The sequence below is a fragment of the Aotus nancymaae genome, unplaced genomic scaffold (assembly GCF_030222135.1).
Source record: "Aotus nancymaae isolate 86718 unplaced genomic scaffold, 86718_ANA_hifiasm-v0.15.2.pri h1tg000021l, whole genome shotgun sequence".
In the NCBI taxonomy this organism is placed as follows: domain Eukaryota; kingdom Metazoa; phylum Chordata; class Mammalia; order Primates; family Aotidae; genus Aotus; species Aotus nancymaae.
Genome location: NW_026988433.1, coordinates 15726653 through 15741508, shown reverse-complemented (window position 1 = coordinate 15741508; position 14856 = coordinate 15726653). Strand labels below are relative to the sequence as shown.

At 45.4% G+C, this 14856-nt stretch overlaps 1 protein-coding gene across 3 annotated transcripts in view; it reads right to left on the bottom strand.

The window, feature by feature from the left end:
* Positions 1-14856, bottom strand: part of NOS1 (nitric oxide synthase 1) — a 231872-nt gene that overhangs the window by 181233 nt on the left and 35783 nt on the right. The window lies entirely within an intron of this gene.

Below are 14856 nucleotides of genomic sequence, written 5' to 3'. Positions count from 1 at the left end.
AGAGACGGGGTTTCACCATGTTGACCAGGATGGTCTCGATCTCTTGACCTTGTGATCCACCCGCCTCGGCCTCCCAAAGTGCTGGGATTACAGGCGTGAGCCACCACGCCCGGCCCTCTGGCATCTCTTGAATGATCCTGACACACCAGTGTCCCACCCCAGCAGTGAGAACCATTGCCCTAAGCCAGGAGGCCAGAAATGACCACTCCCCTCTCTAGTGCCCAGAGCCTCTTCCATCATGCCTGGCACTGATTCCTGCACACCGCGGATACTTGCTCTAGGAGTGAAATCTTGTGTCCTGAGTCTCTGAGCCTGTTCCCTCCACAGTCTGCTAGAGACAGCTCCTGGGTTTTCCTGACCAGCTCTATCCTCCGTTTCTGATTCAGCACCCTATTTTCCTTGGGGGAACAATTCAGCTTTTACTCTCATGGCCATGGGATTGGTTGAGGAGAAACAAGTGCCTCCAGGCAGGGCAATCACAGGGAACACACACTGAGTTCTACCCCACCCCTTCCAATACTCCTCAATTCCATTCCAATTGTAATTGTTTCAGAGCACTTATTGGGGTCTGACTATTGTCTGCTCACTAGAATGTAAGCTTTAAGATGGCAAGAACTCTTTTTGTTTACTCATGATGCCTCAGTTCTTACGATGGTGCCTGAAACATAGTAAGTGCTCAATAAAGACTTGTCAAACAAATAAATGGTGACTTGACGTCGGCGAAACAAAGTCTGAAGAAGAGCCTTTCTTTCTGCTGGTGTTGATAAAGGGATAGAACAAAAATCTGCCCTGAGAAGAGCCTGCCTGAGAATGAAGACTGCACAGAAGAAAGCAGACCTGAGAGGTGGACAGATAAAGATTCCTGATAACGCTGGCCACCCGGATCCGGCTCCAGAACGAGAAACACTGCTCACATGGCTGCTTTCTCATTTATTCTACTATGAGTAATTCACGTGTTAGGTGCTGGGTAACACTTTGGCAAATAAACATCCATGATCCCTGCCTTCATATTCCAGAAGAGGAACTAGACAGCATAAAAGCAGGCAAATGAAGAAAAGCTATAACCATTAGCCATAATAAAGGCTGTAAAGAAATGCCATATGATGGCCAGGTGCAATGGCTCAGGCCTGTAATCCCAACACTTTGGGGGACTGAAGTGGGAGGATCACTTGAGCTCAAGACCAGCCTGGCAAGATAGCAAGATCCCTGTCTCTACTTAAAAACAAAATAGCTTGGGAGGCCGAGGCGAGTGGACTACGAGGTTGAGAGATCGAAACCATCCTGGCCAACATGGTGAAACACCGTCTCTACTAAAAATACAAAAAATTAGCTGAGTGTGGTGGTGTGCACCTGTAGTCCCAGCTACTCGGGAGGCTGAGGCAGGAGAATTGCTTGAACCCGGGATGTGGAGGTTGCAGTGAGCCGAGGTTGCGCCACTGCACTCCAGCCTGGTGCCTGGTGACAGAGTGAGACTCTGTCTCAAAAAAAAAAAAAATAGCTGGGCATGGTGGTGTGCACCCAGAATCCCAGCTACTCAGGAGGCTAAGGTGGGAGGATTGCTTAAGCCCAGGAGGTCAAGGTTGCAGTGAGCTGTGATCATGCCACTGCATTCCAGCCTGGGCGACAGAGTGAGACCTTGTCTCAGGAAAAAAACCAACAACAAAAACCCAAAAAACTTGAAGATTGAGAAGAAGTACCCTTGCCTCTCCAATGAAGACGAGGTGTTCCAAGCAGAAGAAACAGCATATGCAAAGACCCTGAGGTTGGAAGAAGCTTGGTATGTGTGAAGATGCCAAAATCCTGGTATGTACAGAGGGCGGGAACACTAGGCTTGAGATAGAGCTGGACATTAGTGCATATCTTAGCCTGGAACTTGGAGATCAAGGTGAGGCATTTAAATTTTATCTGATATGCCCTGGAAAGCTAGAGAAAGATCTGGAACAAGGAATGACAGATTCCTATGTGTCATTTCCTGTGTCTAGACAGATTCCTAACACATTTCCTGTGTCTAGACAGATTCCTCTGCCTACTTAAGGCAAATGCATTGGGACACAGGGTGAAAGAGGAAGTAAGGGCTCCAGGTGAGAGAAGACAGTGGACTGGGTGAGTGTGGTGATGCTGGACAAGGCAAGAAGTGGGCAGAGGTGAGGCCGGGTGTGGTGGCTCACCCCTGTAATCCCAGCACCTTGGGAGGCCGAGGCAGGAGGATCACTTGAGGTCAGGAGTTCAAGACCAGCCTAACCAATATGGAGAAACCCCATCTCTACTAAAAATACAAAATTAGCCAGGCATGGTGGTGCATGCCTGTAATCCCAGCTACTTGGGAGGCTGAGGCAGGAGAATTGCTTGAACCCGGGAGGCAGAGGTTGTGGTGAGCCAAGATTGTGCCACCGCACTCCAGCCTGGGCAAAAAGAGCGAAACTCCATCTCAAAAAAAAAAAAAAAAAAAAAAGTGGATGAAGGTGAGGACTGTGGTGCAGCTGAATTTTCAGAGGCCCTCTCATATACACCCATTCTTTGGAATCATTCTCATAGATACCATAGATACCCTATGGGACGTCTAACCCCCCGCCTGGCCCCACACCACACTGAGTCATTTCCAGTCATAGCCTTCCAGGGTGATTTCCTTACCTGCTTTTCTCTGTGTTTTTAAGCTCTTCATTACTTCCTAATTGTCCTGATTTTAGTTCTTTCTTGTTCTTGTCAAACACCCATTTAAAAAATGAGTCATCATTAACTGCACGCCACTCTTCATTTAAAATTAGGCCCATTTCACCCTTTCTTTTTTCCTCTTCAAAAGAACTGGGGGATTAAGAAAATTACACTTTTCTGACATCCTTTTTTTATCTCTTTTGCTAGCGCAAATGCTACTGGCTGCTCAACTGCCTTAAGGGTTTCTTCCACAGCCCAAATGAGCAGCCTTGTGCTTCCAGCCTTTGATAGCTCCTGGGGGCATTGATTACTGAGCCAAACCTTCGGGTCTCAGCCTCCCATAGTGGCCTGCCCAGGCATGAATCAAATTAAGACTAGACCATCAGGGGACATGAAGCTACTCTCACCTCACAAGTGAAGCTGGCCTGGCCTTGAGCCGCTCCCTGCGAAGTAATCCTAGGCACTTCTAATGTTGCAACTCCAAAACCCAGCAAAACAGCTGCTTTCATTGAGTCAATCAACAAACATGTCTACTAGGTCATGAGGCCTCTGGTGGGAGATAGGACAGAGCTAAAGGCAAGCTCTGGATTCAAAGTGCCTGAGGCTGCTTTTTTACAGCTGGTAGAATTTGGAACAAATTGGAGGAATTCAAACACCCTACTTACAGGGTTGGTTTGTGAATTGAAATGAATTATATTGAAGCCATTGTCTCGCTGTAGGTGATGAGATCTCGAGGGAAATGTACTTTACACAGAGGAAGAGGGACAGAGATCAGTGTCAATGGACATGATCACCCAAGCTGAGTTTTCAGATGGAATGAGAAATAAAAGATAAATTGGTCAACTCTCAAGAAGGGGCCTATGGCACAAAGAAAACATATTGTATGATTCCACCTTATGAAGTTCAGGAGGAAGAAGACTACTGGTGGTGGAAGATGTCAGTATAATGGTGTGCCATAAGGGCAAATTATTTTTTATTATTTTTTTGAGACAGAGTCTCACTCTGTTGCCTATGCTGGAGTGCAGTGGCACAGTCATAGCTTACTGTCACCTCAATCTCTTGGGCTCAAGCAATCCTCCTGCCTCAGCTTCCCAAGTAGCTGGGACCACAGGCATGTGCCACCATTCCCTGCTAACTGTTTTGATTTTTTAGTAGAGATGAGGTCTCATTATGTTGCCTAGGCTAGTCTCAAACTCCTGAGCTCAAGTGATCCTTCTGCTTTGGCCTCCCAAAGTGCTGAGATGATGGGTGTGAGCCATTGCACCTGGTCAAGGGGTGGGTTATTGATTGGGAGGGGTGCGGGGATATTGTAGGATGTGTTGGAAATGCCCTGCATCTTGATCCAGGTGGCAGATACACAGGAGCCTTGTTAAAACCCAGCAAGGGTGTATCTTTAATATTAGCACTCTTTACTGAGTGTAAGTTATGCCTATAACTTACATAACTCTTGGTATCTAACTCCTTATCTGACCACTCTACCCAGTTATTTTTCTTCTATCTATCCATCTATTCATCCATATTCATCCATCTATCCTTCTCTTTACCATTCATTCATCTGCCCATTCATCCATCTTTCCTTCTATCCATCCATCTTTCCATTATCCAACCATCCATTCATCAATCTATCCATCATGTAATCATTCACCCTCCATCTACGTATCCTTCCTTCCTTCCTCCCACCCACCCACCCATTTGTCTTTTGGCTTATCCATCCATCCATCCTTCTATTCATCATTTATTCATTCATTCATCAGTTCATCCATTTATCCTTCCTTTCTTCTTTTATCCATCCTTTTGCTCATTCAGAAACTAGTAATGGTCCCTACAATAAGCCAGGCATTGAGCCAACTCAACTAGGAGGATGCGATGATGAAGAAGTCACCATCCTCGCCCTCTCTCAGCTAATTCAGGAAACAGAACCCAAATCCACCTCTATGATGCACCATGGAAAGTGCCACAGGGATAAAATGAAGCCCTGTGCTTACAGCTAGGGTGTCTGGGGAAAGGGATGTATATTTCAGAGGAGTTGATGTCTTAGATGAAATGCGAAGGCTTATGTGGTGTTTACTAGGGCAAGGAAGGGCAGTGGCATTCCAGATTGGGGGAATAGTATGTGCAAAGGCACACACTGTTGAAGGAGCAACTCAAGTTCTAGGACTTGCATATTTAGCTTGACGAGAGTATAGGGAGTGTGGGCAGAAGACTTACAGGTCTTAAGGCTGGTGGGGAGGACCACATAGTGGATGATTCTGTGTAGGAGCCAATGGGTCCTGGCAGCATTAAGTGCATGGTACTTAGGAAAGGAAGAAACTATTTCTAAGGCAGGGGCCAGCCCCAGACCCTTCTGACATATGTAAACAAAAGCCCTTCCAAGGCTATACAGGGAAATCTATCTCTTTTCTCAAAACCTGAAATGTCTAAGGTCTGGAAGAAAAACAGGCCCTAGGCCATGATTAAATCTCTATGATATGCTTAGTTATGTGTGCAATTTAGATTTAATAAGAGGGCCCCTGGATTGTATAATAAAATACAAGGAGCATGTCACCAGGTGAGACCTGATCTTTATTTAATTAGATGCTAGCTTCACGTGGCTTCGGGGAATGAGAAAAAGACTTATGGGTTAGTGGATGACTTTTGCAGCAAGATTTATTTATGTCCCTCTCCAGGGTATCTGTTGCAATTACCAAAGGAATACACAAATGAGGGAAAGCCTTTATCAGTGCTGGAAACTAGGGAAGATTGGCATCCATATTAATTCATATAATTTATGCAAAATAGAGTGTGGATGAGATTTGACTGAAAGAAGGTCTGAACAGATTTGTAGAAGGTCATGAAGGAGTAAGTCTTCCAGTAAGTGGAAGAGACCCCAGAGCATATAACTGTCAGGAATGGGAAGTAACAAATAGGTTCATTTAAATCCAGCTGGTGCCTCTGGGAAGGATGCAGTATGGACCACCATGTTGTGGAGAAGCCCAAGTGGGAGTTAATCCTTGGCTGGTGGCCACTGAGGGAAGCCAGGCCCGGCACGCAGTAAGGACATTACCTTCATTATTTCTCTGACTCCACAATCACCAGAGTCAGAAAAATAATGAAGTCTGGGCCCCCTGCTGAGGTTGCCCACGATAACCGTCCCCCACCCTGCTCTCCTGGGTGGCTGGAATCCCCAACTAGAAATGTTCAACTGTGATAACTCCAATTTTCCCCTCCTTGTTTCTGTTGGGCTTGATAGGATTAATAGGGCTCATGTAACCTTAGAAACATGGAGGATCAATTCAGATATTACAGAAGAGGGAGTAGAACAAAAAGATAAAAATAATTTAAAGAAATAGAAAACTGTCTTGAGGTTTCAGTCTATAACTGGCTGAACCAAGTGAGTATCTCAGCCAAATCTAACAAAAATCAGTTCTGGGAATTTCAGAGTAAGAAAACATTTCTGGAAGTATTTAAGAAAAAAAAAAACGAAGCAAAACAAACCCCTAAACCCCAAACAACCACCACTACCACACAGGTGATCTTTATAAAGGAACAGAATCAGGCTTGCCACAGATTTCTAAAATTTGATACCACAAGCAAAAGAAGCAAATAGGCAAAAAAGTTGCACAGGCACTTCATGAAAGAATATATCCAAATGACTGGTACGTAAACAGGTGAAAAGATGATCAATGTCATAAGACATTAGAGAAATACAAATTAAAACCACAGCACGCTCTCTCTACATACCTGAATGGCCCAGACCAAACAAAATAAGAATTTAAAACCCTGGCAAATTCCAAGTGTGGACAAGGACATGGAGCAAGTGGAACTGTCATGCACGGATGGTGGGAAATGGTGCAAGGCATGTTGGGAAAATGTTTGACAGATTCTTACAGTGTTCACCTCCCATATAATTGAGCAATTCCACATCTCCATACATACCTGGGAAAATGAATTCAGTGTCTACCAAAAAGACCTGTATGACAACAGTAATCCCAAACTGGAAACCACCCAAATGTCCATCATCAGGAAAACGGATAACAAACTGTGGTATAGTCATTCAATGAACTAATACTCAGACAGAAAAAAATAATTAAAAGGGATGAATTAGTGATATACACAACTGGCTGAATCTAAAAGAAATAAGACCTAGTGTTCGATAGATCAGTAGGGTGATTATAGTTATCAAAAATTCTATTGTACATTTCAAAATGGCTAGAAGGGAATAAAACAAATGTTCCTAGCATAAAGAAAAGCTACAACCTGGGCAACATAGTGGGACCCTATCTCAACAAAAAATAAAATTAAGAATTAGCCAGTTGTGATGGTGGCAGGCGCCTGTAGTCCCAGCTACTCAGGAGGTTGAGGCAGGAGGACCCCTGGAGCCTGGGAAACTGAGGATGCAGTGAGCTATTATTGTGCCACTGCATGCTGGCCTGGGCCAGAGTGCCCTGTCTCAAAAATAAAGAGTCAAGGTGATGAACAACCCCATAACTCTGATTTGATCTTCACGCATGGTATGAAATGTAATAAATGGATCACACATATGTGAAAATATGTACATCTATTATGTATCAATTAAGAAAAACATAATGTGGAGAAGAATAAGACAGACATAGGGTCCGGACTGTGTGATTCCATTTATATGAAGTTCAAGAACAGATAAAACTAAACTGCTGTCATACTAAGGGTGGTTGTGATATACTAAGAATGCCGGCAAAGGAGGATAAGGGGACATTCCAGGGTGATGTGAATTTATTAGTCCATTTTCATGCTGCTGATAAAGACATAGCTGAGACTGGGTGATTTATATAGAAAATGAGGTTTAATGAACTCACAGTTCCACATGGCTGGAGAAGCCTCACAATCATGGTGGAAGGCAGAGGAGGAGCAAAGGCACGTCTTACAGGGTGGCAAGCAAGAGAGAATAAGAGTCAAGTGCAAGGGGAAATGCCTTAAAAAACCATCAGATCTCATGAGACTTATTCACTACCACAAGAACAGTATGGGGGAAAACACCCCCATGATTCAATTACCTCTGACCGGGTCCCTCCCATAACCTGTGGGAATTATGGGAGCTACACTTCAAGATGAGATTTGGGTGGGGACACAGTGAAAGCATATCAGGAATATTCAGATTGTGGTCCAAGTATTCTCCACACTTCTGCTCACCTTTCAGGTATCACGAATGTATTCTCAGACAAAAACTTGGAAAGTTTGCCACTTGTGTGCCCTCAAACAAAACAAAATGAAAAACCCCAATGCAAGCCCTTGCTGACCAAACAATAAATCAAAACAAATAATCCAAGAATGGGGAGATCATTGATTTTAAGAACTGATATTGAGCAACGAAACCAGAAAAACAAAAAGATAAATCCTTGTTAATAAATATTTATATCTGACAATGCAAATATAAAATTAATTCTCTAAAGTAGAATTTATTAAATAAAACTATTTTATTAATACTAATAATTTGAATCTAAGCCCCTAGAATCCAATGAAAGAAATTCTGAAACTAGGGAAAGGAGACAAGAAATACATCTTAAGGAAATAAGCAGACATAGGAAAAAAAGATGAATGTACAAGGAGGGTTATGGAATTATTGACCAGACAGTACAAATGATCTAAATTTTCATAATGGAGGACTATATGACAGAATATTACACAGTCCACAATATTATGTCCTTTTTTCTCATCTAAACTCTTCCAGTTATAGGGTAGGTGACCTTAAGTGAGCCTCAGATTCCTCATTTGTAAAATAGGGTCATTCATTCATTCAAAAAATACTTATTGAGCACCTACTAAGTGCCAGGCATTGTGGAAGGCCCCCAGATGAACACAGAACAAACACACCGGGGTCCTGCATTCATGCAGCTCACATTCTAGTGTGTAAGGAGGTAACCGTGCTGCAGAGAACACTACAACAGGGTAGAGAGACAGAGGGGGACAGGATATGCTGGGGTGGTCAGCAAACACCTCTTTGAAGAAGAATCATTTCATCAGAGACCTGACAGAGATGAGAAAATAAGGAGCCTTTGGAAGGCTTTGAGTAGAGGAATTATGTCATCCAACTCCTATTTTAATAGAATCCCTCTATGTGGGATCATAAATGTAGGGTCACTCAAGGATTCATAGACAACCGGGGTCAAGGGATTGACAGAATCTGGTACACAACCATCATGAAATAAGGTTTTTGTTTTTAGAACTGGGTCTTGCTCTGTCACCCAGGCTGGAGTGCAGTGGCAGGATCCTAGCTCACTGTAGCCTCGAACTCCTGAGCTCAAGCGATTTTCTCACCTCAGCCCCCCAAGCAGCTGGGACTACAGGTGTTTACCACCATGCCTGGCTAATTAAAAAAAAGAAAAAACTTTCTGTAGAGACAGGGTCCTGCTATGTTGCTCAGGCTGATCTTAAACTCCATGCCTCAAATGATCTTTACTCCTTGGCCTCCAAAAGTACTAGGCTTACAAGTGCAAGCTGCTACGCCCAAATGAAAAAATGTATTTGAAACTCTACTTGCACCTAGGAGAAAATCGAGTTTTTTCTGTTGTAGGTGATGGAAAGGGAGGCAGCTAAAATCTTGGCTTGGGCCATTGTTTTCTAGTTTTGCTCTGGAGACAGGGCTCTGGCTACGCTGACTGTTTGGAAGGACCAATGGACATGTTTGATCTGTGTGGCTTCTGTCAAGCTCTCTGCAACTTCATTGGTAGAAACTGACGGAAGGGTCACTACCAAGTTGTCATCCACATGGCCTCTGATGACCTTTTTGCAGGCAGAGGGTGACAACACTTCCCTGAAGTCCCGTGCTCTTCCCTCCCTCGCCAAGAAAGGTGTCCATGCCTCAGGAGTACTGGCCACCTGGGACGCCTCCCCGGGGGCTTGGTAAGAAGAGAAGCTATGTCATAAAACATTCCCTCAGGGATTCTCCAGGAGTCTAACCCCTTTCTCCAGCCTTCAAAGCCCAGCTGCTCTAGAGCTGAGACTTCTTTCACTGAGACCCCCCCCCATCCCACTTCATCTCTTGCTGTCCCGAGGGATGGAAGTCAGGGCGGTGCCTGTAAGTACTCCCTTCCTTCATTCACTCATTCATTAATTTATTTACTCAATGCCATCTAATGCACAAACTCAACAGGTTAAACTCCCACAGGGGAAGCAGTGGGGCACGATGGGGAGACCATGACTCTAGACTCAGCCAGCCCTGGGTTTAAATCTTGGTCCTGCCATTTACTCCCTGGGTGATCTTGGGGTGTCACTTTACTTCTCTGTGACTTGGTTTCCTCCTCTGTAAAATGGAGATCCTAATGGTACCTACCTCATAGAGCTGATAGATTGGTGCACATAAAATATGAGCCTTGTGCTTGGCATATGATGATAAGACAAAATGATAACTGCTATTGTTGTTGTTATTATTATTATTGCTAAATCTGCCTGAATTTGAATCCTAGTGATGCCACTTACTTTTGGGTGACTGGAGGGTTATAAAACCTTCTTCTTTAGGGGTGTTGGGGGCTTCAGTGAAATAATTCAGGGGAAATATTTGGAAAAGGACCTAATGTAAGTAAGAAAGTAGTGAGTGTGAAATCAGTACAAAAAGGCCTGCTGGGCATGGTGGCTCATGCCTGTAATCCCAGCACTTTGGGAGGCCAAGGCAGGAGGATAATTTGAAGTCAAGAGTTTGAGACCAGCCTGGCCAACATGGGAAACCCGTTTCCACTAAACGTACAAAAATTAGCTGGACGTGGTGGTGCACGCCTGTAATCCCGGCTACTTGGAATGCTGAGGCAGAAGAATTGGTTGAATCTGGGAGGTGGAGGTTGCAGTGAGCTGAGATCGCACCATTGCACTCCAGCCTGGCAACAGAGCAAGACTCTGTCTCAGAAAAAATAATAAAAAAGATTTTTTTTTAAGGGCAAATTTTCCCTCAGTGCTTTATGCCACACTGACACCAGGAGAGGAAGGGCAGAGTCCATTTGACCTGAAGGAGGGTGGAGAGAATGGTGGTTTGGGGCCCCCAACTATGGAAAGAACCCCTTGGAGTGACCTGTCTGCTTTGCACATTTCTGTTTGTAACCTTCCCATGCCCTGCCCACAGGCCTAGACTGTTATGCAGTCAGCAGAGTTGAAGGGGGCACAGTGTAGCTGCAGAGAGTGTGGACTTCAGAGCCAGACTGACCCAGTTTGAGTCTTGACTCTGATGTCTCCTAGCTGTGTGACTTGGACAAATCCTCTCACTCCTCTGGTCCTCAGTTTTCTCATCTGTAAAATGGGGATGATAATAATGGTAACTGCCTGGGTGGGTTGCTGAAAGATTACATGAGGTCATTCCACTCTGCCTGCACCTCCTATGGGCTAGGCCTAATGCAAGGCACCAGGGAACATCAGTGAATAGGACAGGTATGGTCCCTGGCCTTGTACTGAGGACCCTGTCACAGTCAGCTTTCAATAACCCACATCAATCATCATAATAACTAAATGATGGTGTTTGTTCTCTTGCATCTGCCCCAAACAACACAAATAGCCGAGGGCTGGGTCTTCTATTAACACCTCCGACCTCAGTTTCCCCAGGCTTGTGAGATGCTTGCTGGCTGATTGCCGGGACTCTTATAAGAAGGTCACCTGGCCCCAATCTGGCCCCATCCACGGAGGATGCTCTTTCCCGTATCTTAGAGCCCGTGGCTATGAGACATCTCAGAGCACACAGGCTGTGTTGATTGAATGAAAGCAAACCTTTGCATGGGAAAGGGGTTCACTGAGAGTGGTTCAGGCCAAGAAATTTCCAAATTTGCTTTTAGACCAGTTGACAGAATTATCAAAGGGGTACTTGGCTGATGCTTAGTATTTAAGCTCAAGTGAAAAGGGACGTGAGAGTTTCTGGCAAAATCACTTGAGTTTTTCCTGGGAAAATAGACAAGAGGATTGATGGAGGATCCACCAGGGAACTGCCAGACCTTGGCTACTGATTAATTACAGAGAACTTGGCTTAGAGGGGAGAGATACCCGTGCCCAGCAGGAGCAGTCAGGCCTCGTTCCGTCTCAAGGACTGATAATAAAATAATAGCCTCTTCTACCTCTATTTATCTGAGCTTTCTGACAACCTGTGAGGCAGGCAGGTTGGGTATAATTTGCCTGAATTATAAATGAGGAAACCAAAGCCCAGAGAAGTTAAGGAACTGCTCAAGGCCACATAGCTAAGTAATTGACTGTTTCTTAGAGCCAAATTGCATGCTGGTGCCACTAACAGTGAGGACTCTAAATAACTGCATGACTTCAGCCTAGAAGGAAAAATGTCACTGTGGTACATTGCAAAAATGATGACAGTCTGTGACTCCTCCCACTAAGAGGGAAAGTCAATTTCCCCATCCCTTGAATCTGGGCTGCTCACGGAACTTACTTTGACCAGGAGAATGCAGCAGAAGTGATATTTCTCATTTCCCACTGTAGGCTTCAAGAGTTTGTGTAGCTGCTCTCGTGCTCCTAAAATGCTGCCACTACCACATGTATAAGCTTGGACCAGCTGGCTGGAGGATGAGAGATGATGTGGAGCAGTAATGACCCATCTCAGAGAGGAACTGTTTGGATCAGTCAGTCTCCAGCCGACCTGGTAGCTGACCACAAGCACCTGAGTGAGCCTATTTGAGACCAGACGTACCACTCATCTGACCCAGCCCAAACTGCCAACTTGCAGAATTGTGTACTTAAATTACTTCAAATAACAAGCATTGGCATTTTGGGGTGGATCGTTACACAGCAAATGCTGACTGATACATCACGAGGAGAGACAGTTTCAAAGGGCCATCACTGACCCAACATCTGTCAGATTAGGAGTATCCATAGAGCTAGGACCTTCCTCTCTTGGGAGGTCAGAGCCTCGATACATGCCATCTTGTGGTCAGCCTTCTTAGAGAACCGCCTGCCCCTTGCTTCCAAAGTTAGGACCACAAATGCCTCCTGTACGATGAACAGATGTTTTGCAGCATGCCTGGTCTCTACCTGCTAAATGCCAGTGGCACCATCCACCCAAGTTGTGACAACTGAAAATATGTCCAGACGTTGCTAAATATTCCTTGGGGGATGCAATTGTCTCTGGTTGAAAATCACTGGCATAGTCACTCTCTGATGCCCAAGAAACAGGGCAGAACTTCCTCCATGGCTGAGGACAGCAGAAGGTAGAGAGATGCAGCTAAAAACAATGCCACCCAATCAAGAATTATAAATCAGCGCAAAGGGCATGCTCTCACCCAGATGATGCCATCTGTTTCCAAGTTGGTGGTGGAGGTGCCCAAGTAAGCAGGCCTGCAGGAAGAGGCAGAATGGGGAAGAGATGGGGAAAGTGGGGAATAAGTGGAACCAAGGTGGGAGGGAGGCATTCCTAAGGCTGAGATGAAAGGCCATAGCGTCTTGAGTTGGTTTCCCCAGAGGCACATTCTGAGATGAAGATTCCTGCTGCTGCGATTTACTGGGAAATGTCCTCAGGAAAAATGGTAGAGAAAAGGGGGAAATAGAATCACGAAGGGAAGAAAGCGCGCAAGCCTGTGATATCAGCAAAGTCCCCTGGAGGCTCAGTCCTGGAGGGCGGTATTGCAGACAGCGTAGGTGATACCCTAGAGATGTTCTTGTTGGCAGCAAGGGAGCTGCACCCCTCAGTCACTGAGGGTCACCCGTTAGGGGTCACCCATAGAAGAATGCACATTACTAGGCACGCAGGGTCTCTCCCAGGCAAAGCCTGAGGACAGCCCGCTGCAAAGATGCAGCTGCTGGCTCTTAGGAGTAAAAACACACCAAGAGCTGGTAAGTTATGCAAACGTGGAGAAGAAATCTTAATGACTGTGCGCAGGATAGTAACAGCGTCTGCTGCGGACACCCAGAGAAAGAAGCAGACTGAAGAGCAAGAATACATATGCAGGTGGCTTTTATCACACTAAGTGCCAGGTACTGTGCCTGTCATCTCATGTATGACCCCAGCTCATGTCCATGAGAAGCCGATGAGTTGGTTGTCATTGTTCCTGTTTATAAATGAGCCTCAAGGTAAATGACTGCTCAAGTCACTCCTCTGTAAAATGCCAGAGTAGGATTTGAACTCAGCTCTTCCTGGAACTAATTTTTTTTTTTTTTTTTTTGAGACAGAGTCTCATTCTGTCACCCAGGCTGGATCTTGGCTCACTGCTGCAACCTCTGCCTCCTGGGCTCAAGTGATCCTCCTGCCTCAGCCTCCCGAGTAAGTGGGATCACAGGTGCCTGCCACCATGCCTAGCTAATTTTTTTGTATTTTTTTAGAGGTCAGGTTGATCCCGAATGCCTGACCTCAGGGGATCCTCCCACCTCAGCCTCCCAAAGTGGTGGGATTACTGGCTTGAGCCACTACGCCTGGCCTCTGGCACCAAATTCTGACTACTGGGCTACGGGGAAGAGAAAGATACAGATGAAGAAGTGAAGTGGAACCTCGAGGTATGTCTTAGATGAGGCAAAAAGAGAGGCTGGGACTGCTGGGATCCCAGCCTTTCCTTCCATGTCCCCATTCTCCTACCTTTACTTCCTTCTGTCTAGAGAAATGAAAGCTGCCTTGGACCAGTGTGAGCCAGCCTGGCCCATGCAGAGCAGCTTCAGACCAGCTCCTTTAGGTGAAGAGGCCATAAGGAATGACTGACCTCCAACCCCACAGTCCTCAGGATTAGGACCTAGGAGAGGCTGGATGAGCTTTTGAGGTGGCAGGAAATAGGGTGACTTGTGGGGTCATGGAGGCTCCCAAGGCAGGGACCCCAGACCCCGATACCTCTGGGAGCCAGGCTGGGTGGCCCCCGGAGGCCTTAGGGTCTGAGGTCATTTACACTGTGGTGTAAATAAGGAAGTGGGTGAAATTAGGGGCTGTATTGAACTGGAGACCCTATGAGCTCGTCTATGGGGGGCATCTATTTTTGTCCTTCCACTTTGACTGACTGTCTCCAGGTGGGACCATGGAGCCTTCAGTGTCATCAGACTCTCGGATTTTTCACAAGAAGCTGGACTTTTAGATGATTTTGTTAAAAGTGTGAAATCCCAAATTATAAATCTTGACAGCTAACTTCAAAAAGCAATCCCAATCAGGCAAAACATTACAGTTTACATGAAACACGCCCACCTGAGAGCTACTTATATGTGACAACTGGCTTATTGGGGTGAAGAAATGGGGACAGTGAGATGGCAGTGGGAATGGTGAGACCATAGGGTAAATGTTACTTTATAGGGCCCTAACTG